The sequence below is a fragment of the Eriocheir sinensis genome, unplaced genomic scaffold (assembly GCF_024679095.1).
Source record: "Eriocheir sinensis breed Jianghai 21 unplaced genomic scaffold, ASM2467909v1 Scaffold504, whole genome shotgun sequence".
Taxonomy (NCBI): Eukaryota; Metazoa; Arthropoda; class Malacostraca; order Decapoda; family Varunidae; genus Eriocheir; species Eriocheir sinensis.
Window position 1 is genome coordinate 120,633 of NW_026111837.1, and position 15,956 is coordinate 136,588.

General features: G+C 41.5%; 1 long non-coding RNA gene across 1 annotated transcript; it reads right to left on the reverse strand.

Annotated features, from left to right (window-relative positions):
- Nucleotides 1-987: 987 nt before the first annotated feature.
- LOC126992826 (uncharacterized) lies at nt 988-11,817 on the reverse strand. Its single transcript, XR_007747101.1, has 4 exons — nt 11,708-11,817; nt 8,439-8,655; nt 7,794-7,910; nt 988-1,059 (listed from the first exon to the last, which is right to left on the reverse strand). It is a non-coding gene; the product is annotated as an uncharacterized LOC126992826 (long non-coding RNA).
- Nucleotides 11,818-15,956: the final 4,139 nt, after the last annotated feature.

Here is a 15,956-nt window from a genome sequence, read left to right on the forward strand (position 1 = left end):
ATCATCACTGTTACACATCTGCATTTTCCCCGTTGCTAAGTAACGCAGTGTAATAATTACTTTCATTTCGGGTGTCAATGCAAAACTCCTTGAAGTAGGGCTTTGCAGGGCCCCTCTCACCAAATCCGTTACGAACAGTACTCCTGCACGGTCCAGTCTGTAGCGTTTCAATAGTTCTGCGTCACTCAAAGTATTCAGAACGTCTCTTCGCTCTTGAAAAGTCTTCCCTAGGCGCTGACGGGCTTGTTGACGTTCGGCCATCTTGGCGACTGAAGTTCGACTTAGGCTCCTTAAGACGGGTTTGGGCATGCCTAAAATATCTCGTGATCTTAGATCAACTTATGAGGGATATTTTGATGAATAAAGTTAAACTCTCCATAAAGTCAAACTTAGCGGTTAAAGATTTATTGTAAATTCGGGCCCAGTAGAGGTAGCGGGACGCCCTAGAGGTCAGTAAGAACAAACACGTTATCTAATAGGAGTGGCCATACAGGACGCAGGTAGCGGGTTCCCTCCAAGCTTACCTGCTACCCGCGTCCTGTATGGCCACTCCTATTAGATAACATGTGTTTGTTCTTGCCCCTGACCTGATAGGCGTCCTGCTACCCTCTAATGTCAAATGTGTGTTTTTTAGCTTCATAGCACAGAGGAAGGGTCACACCACCACCAGCCTCATAAAACTACCCCTGGAAATGCCCTAAACTCCTACAAAAAACATGTCAAATGTGTGTTTTTTAGCTTCATAGCACAGAGGAAGGGTCACACCACCACCAGCCTCATAAAACTACCCCTGGAAATGCCCCAAACCTCAACAAAAGACTTAAATATTACATGTGAGTTTGGGTGTTGCAATGCATTATCATAATCTAACCATCTCTTCTGTCTCTCCTTTCTTTATTCAGTGGTCTAAGAGCCAAGAGGGAAGGAAGGAAGGAAGGAAGGAAGGAAGGAAGGAAGAAGTTTGCAATGGAAAGAGAATTGATTTGAACACTCACCAAGTCCTTATCCTCCTCCTCCTCTTCCTCTTCATCTTCTCTTCTTCTTCCTCCTCTTCTTCCTCTGTAAACAGGGTAAGGAAATAAGTCAGCTGTAAAATAATTGGGATTTTTTGAGATAATAAATTATTTTCAAGGTAAAAAAAATATATAGATAGATATTGGTAGAGAGAGAGAGAGAGAGAGAGAGAGAGAGAGAGAGAGAGAGAGAGCTTTAATTCTGGTGCCATACTTGCTCACTTTTTCTTTCATCTTAAAAAATAATCTCTTTACTTTCTCAGCTTTAGAAATTTTCTCAATAACTGTGAAAGCATTAACTCTCTCTCTCTCTCTCTCTCTCTCTCTCTCTCTCTCACACACACACACACACAAAATATATGCTGCATAATGTGATGACAAATGAGATGATGTGTATATATATAATATATATATATATATATATATATATATATATATATATATATATATATATATATATATATATATATATATCATGGGGAGGCGGTGGCTGAGTCGTCAAAGTAACGGCCTCGTGTTCAGGAGGACGCGAGTTCAATCCCCGCCCGGTGCCACCAAGCTGGGATTTTTCAGCCGCCGCCGAGTGGCTTAAAACTACCCACATGCTGTCCAGAAGACCACCTATCAACCCGGACTCTAGATTCTAGGATCAAATGCATCTCATGCATTTGATGCATCAAATGCATCTCATGTGTGGGGGGGCTCCACTCACACAGCTCTTCTGGACAGAGTGGAGGCAAAGGCTCTTCGTCTCATCAGCTCTCCTCCTCATACTGATAGTCTTCTACCTCTTAAATTCCGCCGCAATGTTGCCTCTCTTTCTATCTTCTATCGATATTTCCACGCTGACTGCTCTTCTGAACTTGCTAACTGCATGCCTCCCCCCCTCCTGCGGCCCCGCTGCACTCGACTTTCTACTCATGCTCATCCCTATACTGTCCAAACCCCTTATGCAAGAGTTAACCAGCATCTTCACTCTTTCATCCCTCACGCTGGTAAACTCTGCAACAATCTTCCTTCATCTGTATTTCCTCCTGCCTACGACTTGAACTCTTTCAAGAGGAGGGTATCAGGACACCTCTCCTCCCGAAACTGACTTATCTTTCGGCCACCTCTTTGGATTCTTTTTAGGAGCAGCGAGTAGCGGGCTTTTTTTTTTATTATTAATGTTTACTTTTTTGTGCCCTTGAGCTGTCTCCTTTGCTGTAAAAAAAAAAAAAAAAAATGAAATGGTTTGTGGGAGTGATGATTTTTTTTCTCATACTTCACACTTAGAGGGAAGGAAGGGCCTGTAATAAGGGGGATATTCATAGGGTTTTGTTGGTAAGAGAACCGGGAAGGACACGTAGTAATGGGTTTAACCCCTTCAACACGAGTATACTGTGTCCTTGTGTGCCCCGTACCATATCCCAGGACGCGCATACTGGCTTGCTTTAGCCAATATACGAGTTATTTTATCTCTATATTTATGCTTACATCTCAAAATTATCAATTAATTTATACTTCTTTATGTGCACCATGTAATTCTGCATGTTTTCATATATAATACATGATGATTATGTTGAGTTTATGGCTGAAAGCTTGTTATACTCAATAGCGACATTTGAAATTTGGCACACGCGGCGATCTCGGATACGGCGCAGGGCGCTGTTTTGGCCCGGCCGTAGTGAGTTTCTTTATGTGCACCATGTAATTCTGCATGTTTTCATATATAATACATGATGATTATGTTGAGTTTATGGCTGAAAGCTTGTTATACTCAATAGCGACATTTGAAATTTGGGGCGCGTGGCGATCTCGGATACGGCGCAGGGCGCTGTTTTGGCCCGGCCGTAGTGAGTTTCTTTATGTGCACCATGTAATTCTGCATGTTTTCATATATAAAAATGATGATTATGCTGAGTTTATGGCTGAAAGCTTGTTATATTCAATAGCGACATTTGAAATTTGGCACACGCGGCGATCTCGGATACGGTGCGAGGTGTTGTTTTGGCCTGGCCGTAGTGAGTTTCTTTATGTGCACCATTTAATTCTGCATGTTTTCATATATAAAAATGATGATTATGCTGAGTTTATGGCTGAAAGCTTGTTATATTCAATAGCGACATTTGAAATTTGGAACACGCGGCGATCTCGGATACGGCGCAGGGCACTGTTTTGGCCCGGCCGTAGTGAATTTCTTTATGTGCACCATGTAATTCTGCATGTTTTCACATATAATACATGATGATTATGTTGAGTTTATGGCTGAAACCTTGTTATATTCAATAGCGACATTTGAAATTTAGCGCGAATGGCGATCTCGGATACGGTGCGGGGTGTTGTTTTGGCCCGGCCGTAGTGAGTTTCTTTATGTGTACCATTTAATTCTGCATGTTTTCATATATAATACATGATGATTATGCTGAGTTTATGGCTGAAAGCTTGTTATATTCAATAGCGACATTTGAAATTTGACGCGCGTGGCGATCTCAGATACGGCGCAGGGCGCTGTTTTGGCCCGGCCGTAGTGAGTTTCTTTATGTGCACCATTTAATTCTGCATGTTTTCATATATAATACATGATGATTATGTTGAGTTTATGGCTGAAAGCTTGTTATATTCAATAGCGACATTTGAAATTTAGCGCGTGCGGAGATCTCGGACACAGCAGAGGGCGCTGTTTTGGCCCGGCCGTAGTGAGTTTCTTTATGTGCACCATGTAATTCTGCATGTTTTCATATATAATACATGATGATTATGTTGAGTTTATGGCTGAAAGCTTGTTATATTCAATAGCGACATTTGAAATTTAGTGCGTGGCGATCTCGGACACAGCAGAGGGCGCTGTTTTGGCCCGGCCGTAGTGAGTTTCTTTATGTGCACCATGTAATTCTGCATGTTTTCATATATAATACATGATGATTATGTTGAGTTTATGGCTGAAAGCTTGTTATATTCGATAGCGACATTTGAAATTTGGCACACGCGGCGATCTCGGATACGGTGCGAGGTGTTGTTTTGGCCTGGCCGTAGTGAGTTTCTTTATGTGCACCATTTAATTCTGCATGTTTTCATATATAATAATGATGATTATGCTGAGTTTATGGCTGAAAGCTTGTTATATTCAATAGCGACATTTGAAATTTGGCACACGCGGCGATCTCGGACACAGCAGAGGGCGCTGTTTTGGCCCGGCCGTAGTGAGTTTCTTTATGTGCACCATGTAATTCTGCATGTTTTCATATATAATACATGATGATTATGTTGAGTTTATGGCTGAAAGCTTGTTATATTCGATAGCGACATTTGAAATTTTGCTCTATTTGCGATCTCGGATACGGTGCGAGGTGTTGTTTTGGCCTGGCCGTAGTGAGTTTCTTTATGTGCACCATTTAATTCTGCATGTTTTCATATATAAAAATGATAATTATGCTGAGTTTATGGCTGAAAGCTTGTTATATTCAATAGCGACATTTGAAATTTGGCGAGCGTGGCGATCTCGGATACGGCGCAGGGCACTGTTTTGGCCCGGCCGTAGTGAATTACTTTATGTGCACCATGTAATTCTGCATGTTTTCATATATAATACATGATGATTATGTTGAGTTTATGGCTGAAACCTTGTTATATTCAATAGCGACATTTGAAATTTAGCGCGAATGGCGATCTTGGATACGGTGCGGGGCGTTGTTTTGGCCCGGCCGCAGTGAGTTTCTTTATGTGTACCATTTAATTCTGCATGTTTTCATATATAATACATGATGATTATGCTGAGTTTATGGCTGAAAGCTTGTTATATTCAATAGCGACATTTGAAATTTGGCGCGTGGCGATCTCGGATACGGCGCAGGGCGCTGTTTTGGCCCGGCCGTAGTGAGTTTCTTTATGTGCACCATTTAATTCTGCATGTTTTCATATATAATACATGATGATTATGTTGAGTTTATGGCTGAAAGCTTGTTATATTCAATAGCGACATTTGAAATTTAGCGCGCGTGGCGATCTCGGACACAGCAGAGGGCGCTGTTTTGGCCCGGCCGTAGTGAGTTTCTTTATGTGCACCATGTAATTCTACATGTTTTCATATATAATACATGATGATTATGTTGAGTTTATGGCTGAAAGCTTGTTATATTCAATAGCGACATTTGAAATTTGGCACTCGCGGCGATCTCGGATACGGTGCGAGGTGTTCTTTTGGCCTGGCCGTAGTGAGTTTCTTTATGTGCACCATTTAATTCTGCATGTTTTCATATATAAAAATGATGATTATGCTGAGTTTATGGCTGAAAGCTTGTTATATTCAATAGCGACATTTGAAATTTGGCGCGCGTGGCGATCTCGGATACGGCGCAGGGCACTGTTTTGGCCCGGCCGTAGTGAATTTCTTTATGTGCACCATGTAATTCTGCATGTTTTCATATATAATACATGATGATTATGTTGAGTTTATGGCTGAAACCTTGTTATATTCAATAGCGACATTTGAAATTTAGATATAATTGCGATATCGTATAAGGTTCTGGGTGTTGTTTTGGCCCGGCCATAGTGAGTTTCTTTATGTGTACCATTTAATTCTGCATGTTTTCATATATAATACATGATGATTATGCTGAGTTTATGGCTGAAAGCTTGTTATATTCAATAGCGACATTTGAAATTTGGCGCGCGTGGCGATCTCGGATACGGCGCAGGGCGCTGTTTTGGCCCGGCCGTAATGAGTTTCTTTATGTGCACCATTTAATTCTGCATGTTTTCATATATAATACATGATGATTATGTTGAGTTTATGGCTGAAAGCTTGTTATATTCAATAGCGACATTTGAAATTTAGCGCAGCGATCTCGGACACAGCAGAGGGCGCTGTTTTGGCCCGGCCGTAGTGAGTTTCTTTATGTGCACCATGTAATTCTGCATGTTTTCATATATAATACATGATGATTATGTTGAGTTTATGGCTGAAAGCTTGTCATATTCAATAGCGACATTTGAAATTTAGCGCGCGTGGCGATCTCGGATACAGTGCGGGTGTTGTTTTGGCCTGGCCGTAGTGAGTTTCTTTATGTACCATTTTATTCTGCATGTTTTCATATATAATACATGATGATTATGTTGAGTTTATGGCTGAAAGCTTGTCATATTCAATAGCGACATTTGAAATTTAGCGCGTGGCGATCTCGGATACGGCGCAGGGTGTTGTTAAGGTTTTCATTATCAGTTATCGGTTATCGGGAATAAGGTTTCTGTTATCGTGCCCTGCTATGGCGGAGACGCTGTCTTTCTCCTCAGTCTGAAGCTAGCCAGCACTGTGAGTGGAACGTTTCTGGAATACACACACTGCATTTGACCCCTACTATGGCACCCAAGCATCCTTCCACCTCGTCCAGTGACATAAGAACATAGGAGTCTGCACGAAGCAGCTCCTCTGAACCTTGGCTCCCGTGTATCTAACCCTACCTAATATCGCTGTCCATGACGCATCAACAAAGTGATGGTGGTGAGTGTTTTGTTGTGTCAGTGACTTACAAATGTAATGTAGCAATTCTTTCTTTAGAAAACTTTAACAACTTGGTGTGGTGGCAGGGACATGTTTTCTGGTCTCTCCCCCAGCAAGAAAAAAAAAAAAAAAACCACCCCTCACACAAAATTTTTTATATATCAATATATTTGTGATCAGTTTGTGTGTGTTACTTTTCCTCTCTGTCAAAGGCTGTAAAATAAGGCAAAAGTAAGTAGAAAAATATATATCTACCCTTGCAGGTGAAAATATAGCCTGTTAGCTTTTGAGACCAAACCATGTAGTGAGCCTCCTCCTCCCTCCCTGCTGGCTAGGCTTCCTTTTAATATGTATTTCCACACATGATGCGGCCAATATTAGGAGTCTTTTTCACACCAATATTTACTGTATAATGATGACTTGACTCCTGCATCAGCACCGGTGAGTGAGTTAGGGGCTTAAGGAACTTTGATGCCAGGATTGGAGGTGACTTATTCCTGGGTTTAAACTTATACAAAATCAGGTTGGCGACATGTCTGTGGTAAGTCCCTTGTACAATAAGAAATATTACTTTCCTCTCTGTCAAGGGCTGAATAAATAAATCAAATTAATCTAACTATATTATAAAGCAAAACCAATTTTGCATGCATAATATGTATCCAGTGTGTAGTAAGCACTTTGGCAAACATATATCATGCACCCTATGCTTAACACGGTAGCTGCGGGGATCATGTTTCTTACCCGGTAGCAGCGACGGGCCAAATTTGTGGCTTTACCGTGTAGCAGCAATGGAACAAATTTGTGGCTTTACCGTGTAGCAGCAATGGGACAAATTTGTGGCTTTACCGTAGCAGCGACAGGCCAAATTTTTGGCTTTACCGTGGAGCAGCAACGGGCCAAATTTGTGGCTTTACCGTGTAGCAGCAACGGGCCAAATTTGTGCCATGATTTAAACCCCCCAAAATAGATGATGTGTAAACTGATCACAAATGCTTTGATATGTATTATGAAATGGTTTGTGTGAGGGATGATTTTTTTCTCATTTTTCTCGCTTGGGGGACCATTAAGAAACATGATCCCCGCTGCTACCGGGTTAAGAAACATGATTCCTGCTGCTACCACCACCACTGGGTTAAAAGGCCTTTCCCTCTAAGCAAGGAGATGTACTGAACATTTTACAACATGCTGGGTTACTAAGTGAGCTGCTGAACATTTTACAGCTCAATATAACGGGTTCACCCTTTGGAGGCTTCTGGCGGGGGTAATGAAGGCAGGGCAGGAAGTGAGTAGAGAAAGCTTACCTATTTCTCCAAGCTGCTGAAAAGCTTGTTGGTGAAGAATTAGTTGTCGGTGAAGAGACTGTTGTTGAGGTGAGGAGTGCCCTGTGTTATGGAACCTCCCAGCACTGCTACACCAACCTGCAAATATGTGTCCACTCTCAAAGTCTTGTACCGGGAAAGACAGCATGGGATAATATATTATGAAATCTCTCTCTCTATCAAGGGCTGTATAATTAAGATAATTAATTGATACTCTCTCTCTCATATTTGTTTTTTTACATACTTTTCTTCCTCTACCCTCCCTCTCTCTCTCTCTCTCTCCCCTCATATAACTCTACACATACAGCCAGGCCTATACTTTGAGGCAGTGCCAACATTGCCAGACTGTTGTACTCAGCCTCTTATATTTACGGACTTCCAACACAAAATCTGTCTCCTGGTCCTCAATAACGAGATTCACTTATATTTATCATTAAAATAGTTAATTCCCCTTGTTTCTTGGCAATACAGTGTATTTGTATATGCATACAGTCCCTTACAAGCTAGATAATAGTACGCGTAATAGGAATGATAATATTGACAATAATAATAGTTACAAGATACTTTAACACTAAGCTATTCTAACCTAAAACTTATTCAAACCTAGCCATACTTTTTTTTCCTTACCTCCCTTGGCTGGGCATGGTGGTGGGCCCAAGCCGGCAAGTGTTTATAGCGGCCCCATCTTGCTTTCCCTTGGACAGTCCCATACAGTCCAGGATGATGGTGGTGGTCTTCAGGACAGGTAGACTGTGGCAGTGGTGGATTCAAACCCTCCTCATCCATGATGCGGCGAACGCAGGACCGGCACGCTAACCACTCAGCCACCGTCTCCTTCCCCAGCCTGTGTTCCGACGCCAAATATGCAAAAAGTAAAAACATATGCCTCAATGTGTCATCCCAGACTATATATAAAGAGAATTAAATCTAAGTCATCCTAACCTAATGAAACTTTAATGAAACTAATCTAGCCTTAGCAAGCCACTGACAAAACAATATAAACAGAAATGTATCTCCAGGTGTGTCCCCCCCAAGACCATATATTTAGAGAATTAAATCTAAGCTATCCTAACCTGCCCAAACTTGCTGAGCTATCCTAACAAGACCTAACTTAACCCGGTAGTAACAAGGGCCCAAATTTGTGGCTTTACAGTGTACCAGCGACGGGCCAAATTCTTGCCATGATATGTAACTTGATATATTAAGAAGGATATAAACCCCACCACTGACCATCAGGATCCACCGGGAAGAAGCCTACCGGCGCAATAGGCCAAGACGTAAAAATAAATAATAAATAAATAAATAAATAAATAGATGATCCATAAACTGATCACAAATGCATTGATATATATTATGAAGTGGTTTGTGTGAGTGATGATTTTTTTCTCATTTTTCTCGCTTTGAGGGAAGGGCCTTTAACCCAGTGGTGGAAGCAGCAGGGATCATGTTTCTTAATGGTCCCTCCAAGCAAGAAAAATAGAAAATCTCCCCTCACACAAACCATTTCATAATATATATAAAGCATTTGTGATCAGATTATGTATCATCTATTTTGGGGGGTTTATATCATGGCACAAATTTGGCCCGTCGCTGCTACACGGTAAAGCCACAAATTTGGCCCATCGCTGCTACACGGTAAAGCCACAAATTTGACCCATCGCTGCTACCGAGTTAAGAAACATGATCCCCACAGCTACTGGGTTAACCGTACCTGCCGTGCGCTCTACTACCACAATGAAATAAAACAAATATATACTGCGTTGCACCCCAAGACAATATTTTAAGAGGCGGTGAGTATGGAGATGACCGTAGCCACCTCTCCCGCCAGTGACATCACCGGCAGTGTGGTGAGAGGCCTATCCTGCCTATCTATCCTAAACAAGTGGGTGTTATTCCAGAAAAAACACCCAAGTCTCATCACTTCACACTTATTTATATATTCAAGGGCTGAAAAATATCGGAAACATTAACAAAAAAAATGCTCGGTCAGCACTAAGTTATCCTAACCTTGGATTAAACTTAGATTTTAACGTTACCTCCTGTGAGAGCAAGATAAAAATTGACAGACAAAATAGGTCGATTCCGGCCCTCGCAGTATCATGAGCAGACCTCCAGAATAACACCCGATGGTCTAGGATAAAAAAGTTGGAAAATTTCATTTAGTTGGCGCAACATCTGTGGTCATATGCCGGAGAGAGACAGAAGGGGAAGGAATTAAAGAAGGGAATAGATCCCAGGAGACGGGACACAACCCCCGATTAATACCTGGTACACTGCTGGGTGGACAGGGGCATAGGGTATCGGAAAAGCCTCCCAAATTTTCCCGCTCTGCCCGGGAATCGAACCCAGGCTCTCTCGGTAGTGAGCCGAGTGTGCTAACTGCTAACCACTGCACCACGAAGCCCCCAGGTCTAGGATAAGATACTGGTCATCACTGAGTTATCCTAACCTTGGATTAAACTTATTAACCTTAACCTCCTGTGAGAGCAAAGTAAATATTGACAGGCAAAATATAGGTTCATGCCAGCCTTCGCAGTACCAGGAGCATGTATAACTCTAGAATGACACCCGATGGTCTAGGGTAAGCACATGTGGTCAAGGCAACAACGCTAACCTACATATTCCCCTTAAGAGTTAATAGGTTCACCACCCCGGGTCATCACCACCACATGCATCACCTAAAATCACCACAATCACCATCAATACCACCTCAGAAACACATGAAATCGCAACCATAACGATGAAAACGCATAAAAATCAAGAGAAATAACACTGAAATAAATAAATCTGAAAAATTCGTAAAATTCACCCCGCCCGCTAGACGAGTCACCCTTAAAACACTTCTAGCTCACGTTAACCTTCAATATTTCCCTTCCCTTTCCTTTCCTTCCCTCCCCTTTCCTTCCCTTCCCTCTCCTTCCTTCCCTTCCCTCTCCTTCCTTCCCTTCCTTCCTCTCCTTCCTCCTTCCCTTCCCTTCACCCCATATCTGCAATAATACAACACAAATACACCCTAATCCTTAATACAGGAGTACCCAGGCATCTTACACTGGTCAAAACTCACGGATATAAGGTCACGTATGGTTCGCTCCCATCCGCCGGTTACGCCCTTATGACCTCACCGCTAAACGCCCATAATTCAATATCTAAGACACTCACACCTCATTTGACCCCATACATTAGGTCATTCAGCTTAGTTCTCCCTCTCATAGTGTTCAAAGTTCTTAGGTGTCATTGATAACTGAGATAATACGTCACATCCGCCGGTTACGCCCTTATGACCTCACCGCTAAACGCCCATAATTCAATATCTAAGACCCTCACACCTCATTTGACCCCATACATTAGGTCATTCAGCTTAGTTCTCCCTCTCATAGTGTTCAAAGTTCTTAGGTGTTATTGATAACTGAGATAATACGTCACATATGGTTCGCTCCATCCGCCAGTTACGCCCTTATGACCTCACCGCTAAACGCCCATAATTCAATATTTAAGACCCTCACACCTCATTTGACCCCATACATTAGGTCATTCATCTCAGTTCTCCCTATCATAGTGCCCGAAGGTCTTAGAGGTCATTAATAACTAAGGTCATATATGGAGCCGGACACCCCAAGCCAGTTATATACGTGACCTTTCTGACCTTACCGGCTTATATCCCGCTCTCCAACTTCACACACAGGAATGCAATGCACGTGTCGCCCTGCCCCTCAAGCCCCGTGCCGCCACGTGCTCTACTTTACCGGAAATCAGTAAAAAACGATGAACTTCTGCACGACCACGGCGGCCATTTAAATCCACTTCTCCCCCACCGATACATTTTCCCTATTTCCACCTATTACAAGCCTTCATTCACTGCCCTCACCCGCCCAAAACAATCACGAGGGACTATTTACCGTTTCCAGATGCATGGCTCCCTCGGCAACAGGATAATTCGCCTCAAAAAACACAAAAATAACACACCAGCCTCCTCCCTTCACGGCTGGGGCCGGGTGTGTACGATAAATGCCTCCTCGGGGAAATAAGTCGCGATACTACCCACTACACATGTCCAATGGGGTAAAGACAGCAAAAAACGTCTATATTTGCCTTGATTTATGTCTCTTTAACCACCTGTGATCTATATATAAGCGTTGAGATTGCCCAAACCAGGAGTGAGTATCAGCTCAGAGCAGTTCCTCCTATGTAATCTCCTATGTGTTTGTTTTAAAGCCTTCTACTGATTTTAAGTGTTTATCTGATGTATTTGCAGTGTATTGAAGTCGCAAAGGGACAGTTAAACGATAGCAGTGAGTGATATATTGAAAATTAAGGATGTTTCAAGCCCCCTTTGCGAGCTATTTTTCGGCTGCGAGCTGATTCCTGCCAGCTCAATAGATTCTTGTACTTGAATTAAATGACCCTGGAACTGTCTTTTCCGCTCCAATAACTAGATTTATTTAGAGATAGGGTCGAAATGTTTAATTAATAGGGCTTTTTTTGCAGTGCTTAGGTATATTATCGCTGACATAAATAGTTTTAGTTTAACCTCGGAAACATTAATTACTCTATTTAACTGCCCCTTTGCCCTTTAATCGCGTGTTCTGTCATTAGTAAACCCCAATTAAGTCCTGCCGGGGCCTTAATAACAGCGGTAAGGCCTTGGAATCATTAGTATTCGTTATTAATGGGTTGGTCTGGGTCTGGGTCTCGGCACATGTTGTGAACGAAACTGCAGAAAGTATAAAATCCTATCACTCTTCAGCACGGGCTTACAATATGATGTAATGAGCTTATATGTGGGAATAATGGCTTCAGGGAGTTCTTAATACACTTAGTAGTCTCCCTTACGTGAAGCATGGAGGGAGGGAGGGAGGGAGAGGGAGATAGAGGGAGGGAGGAAGGGAAATGAATCACGTATTAATTAGATCTTAAAGCCATTGGTTACAACGTTTCTTCCTGTATAAACTGGTAATTATATCGCTTTTTCTCTTTAATTAAACCTAAAACCGTGTAAATAATGGCTTTGAAATATTTAATAAGGGAAGATGGACGTTGGAACAGGAAAACTCATTGTTGTACCTCAAAACTAATAATTGTTCCAACCTTTACATAGATTTACATAGAAAATCAGACCACACAGACCCCATGGTCCAGACTTGGTGGTCTGTCCTTAAACCTAAGTGATTTTACATTAATCAGAAGACTCCAAAACGTTGCATTTCTACTCTAGTTGATATTAAGTTGAAGGATATATGCTGAAATGCTATCTTATGCTATCAAGCTGATTTAAGCTTACGGTCACATGCTGACTTCATGATGCATGCTGACTTGAAATAAAGGTCACAATATGCAGTAAGTTGAGTTCAATGACGGCATTGTTCACTTGTATATCTCCTATGCTGAGCCTATAAAAAGTCAGCATTGAAAGAGATAGCCATGCTGACTCGATCTTATGCAAGCTGATTTAAACTTATGGCCATGCTGACTCATATGCTAATCTTAACTTAAATCCATGTTGAACTCCGAACTCAGCATATCAAGAAAACGATCATGCTGTCATATATAGACCACCATGCTGAGCTCAGAGTGGCTCTACAGACTGAAATCAGTAACTCTTTAATGCATGCTGAGTTCAAAATAGGATCAGCATTGAGAAACAGCTAGGCGCCATTCTGAGTGAGCATTGCTGACTTAATTGTTCATAATTAAACCCCTATTAATAGTAGTAGTATACAGTAGTAATAGTAGTAGTAGTAGTAGTAGTAGTAGTAGTAGTAGTAGTAGTAGTAGTAGTAGTAGTAGTAGTAGTAGTAGTAGTAGTAGTAGTAGTAGTAGTAGTAGTAGTAGTAGTAGTAGTAGCAGTAGTAGTAGTAGTAGTAGTATGCTGAGCTCAGAAAAGGTCATAGGCTGAGTTGAATTAAGCATATCGCTACAAAAAAGCTTCCTGTACCGACATGCTGAGTTGGGCGAGCCAGCTAGGCCATGCTGACTTCAGACCATGCCGACTTAAAGAAATTCTGGGCCATGCTGAATTTGCTGAGCTTGGCTCCATATGTTTCACGAATGTAGACAGATCAATATTGTTTATGATCGATGACACTTTGCGTACGAGGAACAAATTAAGGCGTAAAACTCAAATGTAGACAAGTAAATTCAGACTGAACCAAATTTTTCTTCACCAATTAACGTTGTAGTGCGAGAATGGAATAAGCTCCCTGCCTTCCTTCAGTGGTCACACGATTGATCTCCTTTAAAAACAAGCTCGGCCGTCACTTCCTTCAACTCAATATATTAACTAGAGTTGAAATGCAACGTTATGGAGCCATCGGATTAATGTAGAATCACTTAGTTTAAGGACAGGCCACTTAGTCTGGACCCTGGGGTCTGATTTTCTATGTAAATCTGTAAATTAAAACCTATCCGAGAGCTATGACGTAATGTTTAAACCTCCGCGTACCCAATCAGCTGTTTTAATCAGCTGATCGGTCACCTCAGCACACTACTGATATATTGTTTCCGGAGTCACCAAACCCGTACAGAACATGTTTATTGCATGACTTGACCTGTGACCTACCATACCGAGACACGGGGATGAATGAGATTCTCTAATATATAGACTTACGAGAAAATAACGTTTTTTTTTCCCTCAGAATGGCAACACCCCCGCCAATGGACTCGATCGCTCGCCATATATAATTCTTCCGCCTCGTCATTTTACTTTTTTTTTTCAGCTTTCTCGTCCCCTGCATGCATGATATTTAATGCTATACTTAACGGCAACATCAATAAGGGCTGATATCGAATTAAGCCGTGCTGGGAAGAGAGAGAGAGAGAGAGAGAGAGAGAGAGAGAGAGAGAGAGAGAGAGAGAGAGAGAGAGAGAGATGCTGACTTTAAATGCCGACTTCATAAATGCTGACTGATTCTGGGCCATGAGTTTATTGACCTTATAACACAAATGCATGCTGACTTGAGGTACGTGTTGGCCGATCGACATCAAGGCTACTCAGCACTCAGCATAAAACTGATTTTCACTGCTGAACTAATTAACTATAAGAGATGAAGAACCCTTAGAATATATATCATTCTAGATCTCTTCCTTTCCTCTATGAAACACATAGGAATGTATAACTATCTCCTATAAGTCACCCTAAGGCCCTTGCTCATGGTACAAGATACAGTAATGTCTTTGATAAACTAAAAGATGGACAATTGTAACCTATATGAGTGATAATATATATTGAACAAGCCCTCTTTCCATTATTTTTGCAGTATTAAGGAATATATATCAAGCTGCTAACTCATCCCTTGCTCATGGTGGAAGATTGTGATATGTCTTTGATAAACTAACTCAAAAGATGGACAATTGTGACCTATCCGAGTGATAATATATATTGAACAAGCCCTCTTTCCATTGTCTATATAGTATTAAGGAATATATATCAAGCTGCTAACTCATCCCTTGCTCATGGTGGAAGGTTCAGTAATATGTCTTTGATAAACTAACTCAAAAGATGGACAATTGTGCCTGATATATATATACTGAACAAGCCCTCGATCCATTATCTTTGCAGTATTAAGGAATATATATCAAGCTGCTAACTCATCCCTTGCTCATGGTAGAAGATTCAGTAATATGTCTTTGATAAACTAACTCAAAAGATGGACAATTGTGCCTGATATATATACTGAACAAGCCCTCGATCCATTGTCTATGCAGTATTGAGGAATATATATCAAGCTGCTAACTCATCCCTTGCTCATGGTAGAAGATTCAGTGATATGTATTTAATAAACTAACTCAAAAGATGGACAATTGTGCCTGATATATATACTGAACAAGACCTCGATCCATTGTTTATGCAGTATTGACGGATAGGTATATCAGTTTCCTAACTCACCCCTGGCTCATGGTATCTTCCTAAGGCATTGCTAGACTTGTTTTTATATGCCAAAGATTGAGTACATTAAGACCTTCTCAAAGTCTTACCCAAGAGTTAGTGCTTGATATAAAACTATGCTCATGATAATTAAGGCTTCACAAATGCTGACACTGCCCATGGGAAGACTTAATGTCAGGTAATTATCAAAACTAACACATAATTAATGGTTTTGATCCCCCAGAAAATAAGGTAGCTACTGGGGGGGGGTCTGGAAGAGGCTG